The 12,094-nt window shown below is 43.1% G+C and overlaps 10 non-coding genes and 3 pseudogenes across 10 annotated transcripts; all 13 read left to right on the top strand.

Moving 5' to 3' along the window:
• Window positions 1-8: 8 nt before the first annotated feature.
• On the top strand, window positions 9-127 carry LOC142506299 (5S ribosomal RNA). Its single transcript, XR_012804594.1, has one exon. It is a non-coding gene; the product is annotated as a 5S ribosomal RNA (ribosomal RNA).
• A 684-nt stretch (window positions 128-811) lies between these two features.
• LOC142508915 (5S ribosomal RNA) lies at window positions 812-930 on the top strand. The gene has a single exon (XR_012807112.1). It is a non-coding gene; the product is annotated as a 5S ribosomal RNA (ribosomal RNA).
• Window positions 931-1,612: 682 nt separating this feature from the next.
• On the top strand, window positions 1,613-1,731 carry LOC142507049 (5S ribosomal RNA). The gene has a single exon (XR_012805316.1). It is a non-coding gene; the product is annotated as a 5S ribosomal RNA (ribosomal RNA).
• A 973-nt stretch (window positions 1,732-2,704) lies between these two features.
• Window positions 2,705-2,823, top strand: LOC142511611 (5S ribosomal RNA; annotated as a pseudogene).
• Window positions 2,824-3,509: 686 nt separating this feature from the next.
• LOC142510292 (5S ribosomal RNA) lies at window positions 3,510-3,627 on the top strand. The gene has a single exon (XR_012808415.1). It is a non-coding gene; the product is annotated as a 5S ribosomal RNA (ribosomal RNA).
• A 683-nt stretch (window positions 3,628-4,310) lies between these two features.
• On the top strand, window positions 4,311-4,429 carry LOC142517088 (5S ribosomal RNA). The gene has a single exon (XR_012812848.1). It is a non-coding gene; the product is annotated as a 5S ribosomal RNA (ribosomal RNA).
• Window positions 4,430-5,722: 1,293 nt separating this feature from the next.
• Window positions 5,723-5,840, top strand: LOC142506864 (5S ribosomal RNA). The gene has a single exon (XR_012805139.1). It is a non-coding gene; the product is annotated as a 5S ribosomal RNA (ribosomal RNA).
• Window positions 5,841-6,524: 684 nt separating this feature from the next.
• Window positions 6,525-6,643, top strand: LOC142516077 (5S ribosomal RNA). The gene has a single exon (XR_012811891.1). It is a non-coding gene; the product is annotated as a 5S ribosomal RNA (ribosomal RNA).
• Window positions 6,644-7,934: 1,291 nt separating this feature from the next.
• LOC142513698 (5S ribosomal RNA) lies at window positions 7,935-8,053 on the top strand. The gene has a single exon (XR_012809630.1). It is a non-coding gene; the product is annotated as a 5S ribosomal RNA (ribosomal RNA).
• Window positions 8,054-8,621: 568 nt separating this feature from the next.
• Window positions 8,622-8,739, top strand: LOC142512044 (5S ribosomal RNA; annotated as a pseudogene).
• Window positions 8,740-10,247: 1,508 nt separating this feature from the next.
• LOC142511101 (5S ribosomal RNA) lies at window positions 10,248-10,366 on the top strand (annotated as a pseudogene).
• Window positions 10,367-11,052: 686 nt separating this feature from the next.
• Window positions 11,053-11,171, top strand: LOC142515883 (5S ribosomal RNA). Its single transcript, XR_012811702.1, has one exon. It is a non-coding gene; the product is annotated as a 5S ribosomal RNA (ribosomal RNA).
• Window positions 11,172-11,840: 669 nt separating this feature from the next.
• LOC142509006 (5S ribosomal RNA) lies at window positions 11,841-11,959 on the top strand. The gene has a single exon (XR_012807199.1). It is a non-coding gene; the product is annotated as a 5S ribosomal RNA (ribosomal RNA).
• Window positions 11,960-12,094: the final 135 nt, after the last annotated feature.

Raw genomic sequence — 12,094 nt, forward strand, 5'->3', positions numbered from 1 at the left:
TCAATGTCGGGTGCGATCATACCAGCACTAATGCATCGGATCCCATCAGAACTCCGGAGTTAAGCGTGCTTGGGCGACGGCAGTACTAGGATGGGTGACCCCCTGGGAAGTCTTCATGTTGCACCCTTTTTCGTGTTTTTCTATTTTTTATTACTTGTTGACAGACGATTTTCTGCTCAAATCATCTGAATCACGATCGGGACTAGATAAGACATGTGAAAAACAACGTAGCTCGGACACTTCCGGATTTGGACAAAATTGTAGCCTAATTTGATTGTAAACGGTTAAACCAACGAGACTCATTACTCCGCAATGAGCTGGCGAGATTTTAGCCGAATTTCTTTTCTAAGACCCTCTAATTTGCGATTTTCCGCTTCTGTTAAGCTTTTGTTTCCTCGAGAAATCCGCTTAGGAAGTCTGAAATTATATTCCGGTTCCATTTTATCGTATCCCAGGCATAATAATAGCTTTACATTCGCAATTTTATTATTTTTATTTTTTTTCTATTTCCTGGGAACTTTAAGCGATTTTTGTTGTCGTTAGCTGGTTCTGTGCGGAATGGTATGACGCAGATTAATCCGGAGACGATTAACTCATTAAAAACAATTATTTCGACTGTTTTAGCCATAATTTACGTAAGCGGTCGCGACACGAGGACTTCCCAGGGAGGTCACACATCCTAACTCTGCCATCGCGCCAGAACGCGTAACTTCATGGTTCTGATTGGGCAAGAGCAGTGCCGCGTGTTGTCCATCGCCGCCCGCTCCACACGTACTCGAGGGATATAAGAATAAACATCCCACTCAGTGTCGGGTGCGATCATACCAGCACTAATGCACCGGATCCCATCAGAACTCCGAAGTTAAGCGTGCTTGGGCGAGAGTAGTACTAAGATGGGTGACCCCCTAGGAAGTCCTCGTGTTGCACCTCTTTTCGTGTTTATCTATTTTTGATTACTTGTTGACAGACGATTTTCGGCTCAAATCATCTGAATCTCGATCGGGACCAGATAAGACATGTGAAATCAACGTAGCTAGTGCATTGCCGGATTTGGACAAAATTGTAGCCTAATTTTATTGTAAACGGGCAAATGAACGAGACTCATTACTCCGCAATGAGCTGGAGTGATTTTAGCCGAATTCCTTCTCTAAGACACTCTAATTTGCGATTTTCCGCTTCTGTTAAGCTTCCGTTTCCTCGAGAAATCCGCTTAGGAAGTCCAAAATTCGATTCTGGTTTTATTTTATCGTATCCCAGGCATAATAATAGCTTTACATTCGCTATTTTCTTCTTCTTGTTTTTTTCTATTTTCTGGGAACATTTAACGATTTTTGTTGTCGTGAGCCGGTCCTGTGCGGAAGGGTATGACGCAGATTACTCCGGAGACGGTTAACTCATTAAAAACAATTATTTCGACTGTTTTAGCTATAATTGACGTAAACGGTCGCGGCACGAGGACTTCCCAGGGAGGTCACCCATCCTAGCTCTGCCATCGCGCCAGAACGCTTAACTTCATGGTTCTGATTGGGCGAGAGCAGTGCCACGTGTTGTCCATCGCCGCCCGCTCCACACGTACTCGAGGGATATATTAATAAACATCCCACTCAATGTCGTGGGCGATCATACCAGCACTAATGAACCGGATCCCATCAGAACTCCGAAGTTAAGGGAGCTTGGGCGAGAGCAATACTAGGATGGGTGACCCCATGGGAAGTCCTCGTGTTGCACCCCTTTTCGTGTTTTTCTATTTTTGATTACTTGTTGACAGACGATTTTCGGCTCAATTCTTCTGAATCTCGATCGGGACCAGATGAGACATGTGAAATCAACGTAGCTCGGGCAATGCCGGATTTGGACAAAATTGTTGCCTAATTTGTTTGTAAACGGGCAAACGAACGAGACTCATTACTCCGCAATAAGCCTGCGAGATTTCAGCCGAATTCCTTCTATAAGACCCTCTAATTTGTGATTTTCCGCTTCTGTTAAACTTCCGTTTCCTCGAGAAATCCGCTTAGGAAGTCCGAAATTCAATTCCGGTTCCATTTTATCGTATCTCAGGCATAATAATAGCTTTACATTCGCTATTTTCTTCTTCTTATTTTTTTTACTATTTTCTGGGAAAATTTAGTGATTTTTTTTTGTCGTGAGTCGGTTCTGTGCGGAAGGGTATGACGCAGATCACTCCGGACAAAATTGTAGGCTAATTTGATAGTAAACGGGCAAACGAACGGGACTCATTACTCCGCAATGAGATGGCGAGGTTTTAGCCAAAATCTTTCTATAAGACCCTCTAATTTGCGATTTTCCGCTTCTGTTAAGCTTCTGTTTCCTCGACAAATCCGCTTAGGAAGTCCTAAATTCGATTTCGGTTCCATTTTATCGTATCCCAGGCATAATAATAGCTTTACATTCGCTATTTTCTTATTCTTATTTTTTTTCTATTTTCGAGAAACATTTAGCGATTTTTGTTGTCGTGAGCCGGTTCTGAGCGGAAGGATATGACGCAGATTACTCCGGAAACGGTTAACTCTTTAAAAACAATTATTAGGACTTCCCAGGGAGGTCACCCATCCTAGCTCTGCCATCGCGCCAGAACGCTTAAATTCATGGTTCTGATTGGGCGAGAGCAGTGCCGCGTGTTGTCCATCGCCGCCCGCTCCACACGTACTCGAGGGATATAAAAATAAACATCCCACTCAATGTCGGGTGCGATCATACCAGCACTAATGCATCAAATCCCATCAGAACTCCGAAGCTAAGCGTGCTTGGGTGAGACCAGTACTAGGATGGGTGATCCACTGGGAAGTCCTCGTGTTTCAACCTTTTTCGTTTTTTTCTATTTTTGGTTACTTGTTGACAAACAATTTTTGGCTCAAATCATCTGAATTTCGATCGGGGCCAAATAAGACATGTGAAATCAACGTAGCTCGGGCACAGTCAGATTTGGACAAAATTGTAGCCTAATTTGATTGTAAACGGGCAAACGAACGTGACTCATTACTCCACAATGAGATGGCGAGATTTTAGCCGAATTCCTTCTCTAAGAATATCTAATTTGTGATTTTCCGCTACTTTTAAGCTTCTGTTTCCTCGAGAAATCCGTTTAGGAAGTCCGAAATTCGATTCTGGTTCCATTTTATCGTATCTCAGGCATAATAATAGCTTTGCATTCGCTATTTTCCTCTTATAATTTTTTTTTTCCTATTTTCTTGGAACATTTAGCGATTTTTGTTGTCGTGAGCCTGTTCTGTGCGGAAGGATATGACGCAGATTACTCCGGAGACGGTTAACTCATTAAAAACAATTATTTCGACTTTTTTATCCATAATTTACGTAAACGGTCGCGACACGAGGTCTTCCCAGGGTGGTCGCCCATCCTAGCTCTGCCATCGTGCCAGAACGCTTAACTTCTTGGTTCTGATTGGGCGAGAGCAGTGCCGCATGTTGTCCGTCGCCGCCCGCTCCACACGTACTCGAGGGATATAAGAATAAACGTTCCAATCATTGTCGGGTGCGATCATACCAGCACTAATGCACCGTATCCCATCAAAACTCCGAAGTTAAGCGTGCGAGGGTGAGACCAGTACTAGGATGGGTGACCCCTGGGAAATCCTCTTGTTGCACCCCTTTTCGTGTTTTTCTATTTTTGATTACTTGTTGACAGACGATTTTTGGCTCAAATCATCAGAATCTCGATTGGGACCAGATAAGACATGTGAAATCAACGTAGCTCGGGCACTGCCGGGTTTGGACAAAATTTTAGGCTAATTCGATTGTAAATGGGCAAACGAACGAGACTCATTCTCCGCAATGAGCTGGCAAGATTTTAGCCGAATTCCTTCTCTAAGACCCTCAAATTTGCTATTTTCCGCTTCTGTTAAACTTCCGTTTCCTCGAGAAATCCGCTTAGGAAGTCCGAAATTCGATTCCGGTTCCATTTTATCGTATCTCAGGCATAATAATAGCTTTACATTCGCTGTTTTCTTCTTCTTATTTTTTTTTCTATTTTCTGGGAATATTTAGCGATTTTTGTTGTCGTGAGCCAGTTTTCTGCGGAAGGGTATGACGCAGATGACTCCGGAAACGGTTAACTCATTAAAAACAATTATTTTGACTATTTTAGCTATAATTTACGTAAACGATCGCGACAGGAGGACTTCCGAGAGAGGTCACCCATCCTAGCTCCGCCATCGCGCCAGAACGCTTAACTTCATGGTTCGAATTGGGCAAGAGCACTGCCGCGTGTTGTCCATCGCCGCTCGCGCCACACGTACTCAAGGGATATAAGAATAAACATCCCACTCAATGTCGGCAGCGATCATACCAGCACTAATGCACCGGATCCCATCAGAACTCCGAAGTTAAGCGTGCTTGGGCGAGACCAGTAATAGGGTGGGTGATCCCCTGGGAAGTCCTCGTGTTGCACCCCTTTTCGTGTTTTTTCTATTTTTGATTACTTGTTGACAGACGATTTTCGGTTCAAATCATCTGAATCACGATCGGGACCAGATACGACATGTGAAATCAACGTAGCTCCGTCACTGTCGGATTTGGACAAAATTGTAAGCTAATTTGATTGTAAACGGGCAAACGAACGACACTCATTACTCCGCAATGAGCTGGCAAGATTTTAGCCGAATTCATTCTCTAAGACCCTCTAATTTGCGATTTTCCGCTTCTGTTAAGCTTCCGTTTCTTCGAGAAATCCGTTTAGGTAGTCTGAAATTCGATTCCGGTGCCATTTTATCGTATCCCAGGCATAATAATAGCTTTACATTCGCTATTTTCTTCTTCTTATTTTTTTTTCTATTTTCTGGGAACATTTAACGACTTTTGTTTTCTTGAGCCGGTACTGTGCGGAAGGGTATGCCGCAGATTACTCCGGAGACGGTTAACTCATTAAAAACAATTATTTCGACTGTTTTAGCAATAATTTACGTAAACGGTCGCGACACGAGGACTTCCCATGGAGGTCATCCATCCTAGCTCTGCCATCGCGCCAGAACGCTTAACGTCATGGTTCTGATTGGGCGAAAGCAGTGCCGCGTGTTTTTCTATTTTTGATTAATTAGTAACAGACGATTTTTGGCTCAAATCTTCTGAATCTCGATCGGACCAGATAAGACATGTGAAATCAACGTAGCTCGGGCACTGCCAGATTTTGAAAAAATTGTAGCCTAATTTGATTGTAAACGGGCAAACGAACGAGACTCATTACTCGGCAATGAGCTGGCTAGATTTTAGCCGAATTCCTTCTCGCAGACCCCCTAATTTGCGATTTTCCGCTTCTGTTAAGCTTCTGTTTCCTCGAGAAATCCGCTTAGGAAGTCCGAAATTTTATTCCGGTTCCATTTCATCGTATCCCAGGCATAATAATAGCTTCACATTCGCTGCTTTCTTCTTCTTATTTTTTTTCTATATACTGGGAACATTTAGCAATTTTTGTTGTCGTGAGCCGGTTCTGTGCAGAAGGGTATGATGCAGATTACTCCGGAGACGGTTAACTCATTAAAAAAATTATTTCGACTGTTTTAGCTATAATTTACGTAAACGTTCGAGACACGAGGACTTCACAGGAAGGTCACCCATTTTAGCTCTGCCATCACGCCAGAACGCTTAACTTCATGGTTCTCATTGGACGAGAGCAGTGCCGCGTGTTTTCCATCACCTCTCACGCCACACGTACTCGAGGGGTATATGAATAAACATCCCACTCAATGTCGGGTGCGATCATACCAGCACTAATGCACCGGATCCCATCAGAACTCCGAAGTTAAGCGTGCGTGGGTGAGACCAGTACTAGGATGTGTGACCCCTGTGAAATCCTCGTGTTGCACCCCTTTTCGTGTTTTTCTATTTTTGATTACTTGTTGACAGACGATTTTCGGCTCAAATCATCTGAATCTCGATCGGGACCAGATAAGAATTGTGAAATCGACGTAGCTCGGGCACTGCCGGATTTGGACAAATTTGTAGCCTAATTTGATTGTAAACTGGCAAACGAACGAGACTCATTACTCCGCAATGAGCTGGCGAGACTTTAGCCGAATTCCTTCTCTAAGACCCTCTAATTTGCGATTTTTCGCTTTTGTTAAGTTTCCGTTTCCTCGAGAAATCTGCTTAGGAAGTTCTAAATTCCATTCCAGTTCCATTTTATCGTTTCTTAGGCATAATAATAAATTTACATTCGCTATTTTCTTCTTCTTATTTTTTTTTCTATTTTATGGGAATATTTAGCGATTTTTGTTGTCGTGAGCCGGTTCTCTGCGGAAGGGTATGACGCAGATGACTCCGGAAACGGTTAACTCATTAAAAAAAATTATTTCGACTGTTTTAGCTATAATTTACGTAAACGGTCGCGACAGGAGGATTTCCGAGGGAGGTCACCCATCCTAGCTCTGCCATCGCGCTAGAACGCTTAACTTCATGGTTCTGATTGGGCAAGAGCAGTGCCGCGTGTTGTCCATCGCAGCTCGCGCCACACGTACTCAAGGGATATAAGAATAAACATCCCACTAAATGTTGGGAGCGATCATACCAGCACTAATGCACCGGATCCCATCAGAACTCCGAAGCTAAGCGTGCTTGGGCGAGAGCAGCACTAGGATGAGTGACCCCCTGGGAAGTCCTCGTGTTGCACCCCTTTTCGTGTTTTTCTATTTTTGATTATTTTTTGACAGACGATTTTTGGCTCAAATCATATGAATCTCGATCGGGACCATATAATACATGTGAAATCAACGTAGCTCGGGCACTGCTGGATTTGGACAAAATTGTAGGCTAATTTGATTGTAAATGGGCAAACGAACGAGACTCATTACTCCGCAATGAGCTGGCAAGATTTTAGCCGAATTCATTCTCTATGACCCTCTAATTTGCGATTTTCCGCTTCTGTTAAGCTTCCGTTTCCTCGAGAAATCCGTTTAGGTAGTCTGAAATTCGATTCCGGTTCCATTTTATCGTATCCCAAGCATAATAATAGCTTTACATTCGCTATTTTCTTCTTCTTATTTTTTTTTTCTATTTTCTGGGAACATTTAACGATTTTTGTTTTCTTGAGCCGGTTCTGTGCGGAAGGGTATGCCGCAGATTACTCCAGAGACGGTTAACTCATTAAAAACAATTATTTCGACTGTTTTAGCAATAATTTACGTAAACGGTCGCGACACGAGGACTTCCCATGGAGGTCATCCATCCTAGCTTGCCATCGCGCCAGAACGCTTAACGTCATGGTTCTGATTGGGCGAAAGTAGTGCCGCGTGTTTTTCTATTTTTGATTAATTAGTTACACACGATTTTTGGCTCAAATCTTCTGAATCTCGATCGACCAGATAAGACATGTGAAATCAACGTAGATCGGGCACTGCCGGATTTTGACAAAATTGTAGCCTAATTTGATTGTAAACGGGCAAACGAATGAGACTCATTACTCCGCAATGAGCTGGCAAGATTTTAGCCGAATTCCTTCTCTAAGACCCTATAATTTGCGATTTTCTGCTTCCGTTAAGCTTCCGTTTCTTCGAGAAATCCGCTTAGGAAGTCCGAAATTTGATTCCGGTTCCATTTCATCGTATCCCAGGCATAATAATAGCTTCACATTCGCTGCTTTCTTCTTCTAATTTTTTTTATATATTCTGGGAACATTTAGCAATTTTTGTTGTCGTGAGCCGGTTCTGTACGGAAGGGTATGACGCAGATTACTCCGGTGACGGTTAACTCATTTAAAAAATTATTTCGACTGTTTTAGCTATAATTTACGTAAACGGTCGAGACACGAGGACTTCACAGGGAGGTCACCCATCCTAGCTCTGCCATCACGCCAGAACGCTTAACTTCATGGTTCTGATTGGGCGAGAGCAATGCCGCGTGTTTTCCATCACCTCTCGCGCCACACGTACTCAAGGGATATAAGAAAAAACATCCCACTCAATGTCGGGTGCGATCATACCAGCACTAATGCACCGGATCCCATCAGAACTCCGAAGTTAAGCGTGCTTGGGTGAGACCAGTACTAGGATGGGTGACCCCCTTGGAAATCCTCGTGTTGCACCCCTTTTCGTGTTTTTCTATTTTTGATAACTTGTTGACCGAGATTTTCGGCTCAAATCATCTGAATCTCGATCAGGACCAGATAAGACATGTGAAATCAACGTAGCTCGGGCATTGCCGGATTTGGAAAAAATTGGAGGCTAAGTTTCTGTTTCCTCGAGAAATCCGTTTAGGAAGTCCGAAATTCGATTCCGGTTGCATTTTATCGTATCCCAGGCATAATAATAACTTTATATTCGCTATTTTTTTCTTCTAATTTTTTTCCTATTTTCTTGGAACATTTAGCGATGTTTTTTGTCGTGAGCCGGTTCTGAGCGGAAAGGTATGACGCAGAATACTCCGGAGACGGTTAACTCATTAAAAACAATTATTTCGACTGTTTTAGCTATAATTTACGTAAACGGTCGCGACATAACGACTTCTTAGGGAGGTCATCCATCCTTGCTTTGCCATCGCGCCAGAACGCTTAATTTCATTGTTCTAATTGGGCGAGAGCAGTGCCGCGTGTTGTCCATCGCCGCTCGCGCTACACGTACTCGAGGAATATAAGAATAAACATCCCACTCAATGTCGGGTGTGATCATACCAGCACTAATGCACCGGATCCTATCAGAACTCCGAAGTTAAGCGTGCTTCGGCGAGATCAGTACTAAGTAGGGTGACCCCATGGGATGCTTCATGTTGCACCCCTTTTCGTGTTTTTCTATTTTTGATTACTTCTTGACAGACGATTTTCGGCTCAATTCATCTGAATACCGAACGGGACCAGATAAGACATGTGAAATCAACGTAGCTCGGACACTTCCGGATTTGGACAAAATTGTAGCCTAATTTGATTGTAAACGGGCAAACGAACGAGACTCATTACTCCGCAATGAGCTGGCGAGATTTTTGCCGAATTCCTTCTGTAAGACCCTCTAATTTGCGATTTTCCCCTTCTGTTAAGCTTCCATTTCCTCGAGAAATCCGCTTAGAAAGTCCGAAATTCGATTCCAGTTCCATTTTATCGTATACTAGGCATAATAATAGTTTTACATTCGCTATTTTCTTCTTCTTTTTTTTTTTCTATTTTCTTGGAACATTTAGCGATTTTTGTTGTCTTGAGCAGGTTCTGAGGGTATGACGCATATTACTCAGGAGACGGTTAACTCATTAAAAAGAATTATTTCGACTGTTTTATCCATAATTTAAGTAAACGGTCGCGACACGAGGCCTTCCCAGGGAGGTCACCATTTCTAGCTCTGCCATCGCGTAAGAACGCTTAACTTCATGGTTCTGATTGGCCGACAGCAGTGCCGCGTGTTGTCCATCGCCACTGCTCCACACGTACTCGAGGGATATAGGAATAAACATCCCACTCAATTTTGGGTGCGATCATACCAGCACTAATGCATCGGATCCAATCATAACTTGTTGACAGAGATTGGGCGATCATACCAACACGAAATTAAGCGTGCTTGGGCAAGAGCTGTACTAGGATGGGTGACCCCCTGGGAAGTACTCGTGTTTCACCCCTTTTCGTGTTTTTCTATTTTTTATTACTTGTTGACAGACGATTTTTGGCTCAATCATCTGAATCTCGATCGGGACTTGATAAGACATTTGAAATCAACGTAGCTCGGGCACTGCCGGATTTGGACAAAATTGTAGGCTAATTTGATTGTAAACGGGCAAATGAACGAGACTCATTACTCCGCAATGAGCTGGCGAGATTTTAGCCGAATTCCTTCTCTAAGACCCTCTAATTTGCGATTTTCCGCTTTTGTTAAATTTCCGTTTCCTCGAGAAATCCGCTTAGGAAGTTCTAAATTCGATTCCGATTCCATTTTATCGTATCCCAAGCATAATAATAGCTTTACATTTGCTATTTTCTTCTTCTTATTTTTTTTTCTATTCTCTGGGAATATTTAGCGATTTTTGTTGTCGTGAGCCGGTTCTGTGCGGAAGGGTATGACGCAGATGACTCTGGAAACGGTTAACTCATTAAAAACAATTATTTCGACTGTTTTAGCTAAAATTTACGTAAACGGTCGCGACAGGAGGACTTTCGAGGGAGGTCACCCATCCTAGCTCTGCCATCGCGCCAGAACGCTTAATTTCATGGTTCCTATTGGGCGAGAGCAGTGCCGCGTGTTGTCCATCGCCGCTCGCGCCACACGTACTCGAGGGATATAAGAGTAAACATCCCACTCAATGTCGGGAGCGATCATACCAGCACTAATGCACCGGATCCCATCAGAACTCCGAAGTTAAGCATTCTTGGACGAGACCAGTAATAGGATGGGTGATCCCCTGGGAAGTCCTCGTGTTGAACTCCTTTACGTGTTTTTTCTATTTTTTATTACTTGTTGAGAGACGATTTTCGGCTCAAATCATCTGAAACACGATCGGGACCAGATAAGACACGTGAAATCAACGTAGCTCCGGCACTGCCGAATTTGGACAAAATTGTAGGCTAATTTGATTGTAAACGGGCAAACGAACAAGACTCATTACTCCGCAATGAGCTGGCGAGATTTTAGCCGAATTCCTTCTCTAAGATCCTCTAATTTGCGATTTTCCGCTTCTTTTAAGCTTTCGTTTCCTCGAGAAATCCGTTTAGGTAGTCCAAAATTCGATTCTGGTTCCATTTTATTGTATCCCAGGAATAATAATTGCTTTACATTCGCTATTTTCTTCTTCTTATTTTTTTTTTCTATTTTTTGGGAACATTTAACGATTTTTTTTTTCTTCAGCCGGTTCTGTGCGGAAAGGTATGCCGCAGATTACTTCGGAGACGGTTAACTCATTAAAAACAATTATTTCGACTGTTTTAGCAATAATTTACGTAAACGGTCGCGACACGAGGACTTCCCAGGGAGGTCACCCATCCTAGCTCTGCCATCGCGCCAGAACGCTTAACGTCATTGTTCTGATTGGGCGAAAGCAGTGTTGCGTGTTGTCCATCGCCTCCCGCTCCACACGTACTCTAGGGATATAAGAATAAACATCCCACTCAATGTCGGGTGCGATCATACCCGCACTAATGCACCGGATCCCATCAGAACTCCGAAGTTAAGCGTGCTTGGGCGAGAGCAGTACTAGGATGATTGACCCCATGGGAAATTTTCGTGTTGCACCCTTTTTCGTGTTTTTCTATTTTTGATTAATTAGTAACAGACGATTTTTGGATCTCGATCGGACCAGATAAGACATGTGAAATCAACGTAGCTCGGGCACTGCCGGATTTGGACAAATTTGTAGCCTAATTTGATTGTAAACGGACAAACGAACGAGACTCATTACTCCACAATGAGCTGGCGAGATTTTAGCCGAGTTTCTTCTCTAAGACCCTCTAATTTGCGATTTTTCGCTTCTGTTAAGCTTCCGTTTCCTCGAGAAATCTTCTTAGGAAGTTCTAAATTCGATTTCGGTTCCATTTTATCGTATCCCAAGCATAATAATAGCTTTACATTCGATATTTTCTTCTTCTTATTTTCTTTTCTATTTTCTGGGAACATTTAACGATTTTTGTTTTCTTGAGCCGGTTCTGTGCGGAAGGGTATGACGCAGATTACTCCGGAGACGGTTAACTCATTAAAAAAAATTATTTCGACTGTTTTAGCTATAATTTACGTAAACGGTCGAGACACGAGGACTTCACAGGGAGGTCACCCATCCTAGCTCTGTCATCGCGCCAGAACGCTTAACTTCAGGGTTCTGATTGGGCGAGAGCAGTGCCGCGTGTTGTCCATCGATGCCCGCTCCACACGTACTCGAAGGATATAAGAATAAACATCCCACTCAATGTCTGGTGCGATCATACCAGCACTAATGCACCGGATCCCATCAGAACTCCGAAGTTAATCATGCTTGGGTGAGACCAGTAATAGGATGGGTGATCCCATGGGAAGTCCTCGTGTTGCACCTCTTTTCGTGTTTTTCTATTTTTGATTATTTTTTTGACAGACAATTTTCGGCTCAAATCATCTGAATCTCGATCGGGATCAGATAAGACATATGAAATAAACGTAGCTCGGGCACTGCCGGATTTGGACAAAATTGT

This window comes from Primulina tabacum, chromosome 10 (genome assembly GCF_025594145.1).
Source record: "Primulina tabacum isolate GXHZ01 chromosome 10, ASM2559414v2, whole genome shotgun sequence".
Taxonomy (NCBI): domain Eukaryota; kingdom Viridiplantae; phylum Streptophyta; class Magnoliopsida; order Lamiales; family Gesneriaceae; genus Primulina; species Primulina tabacum.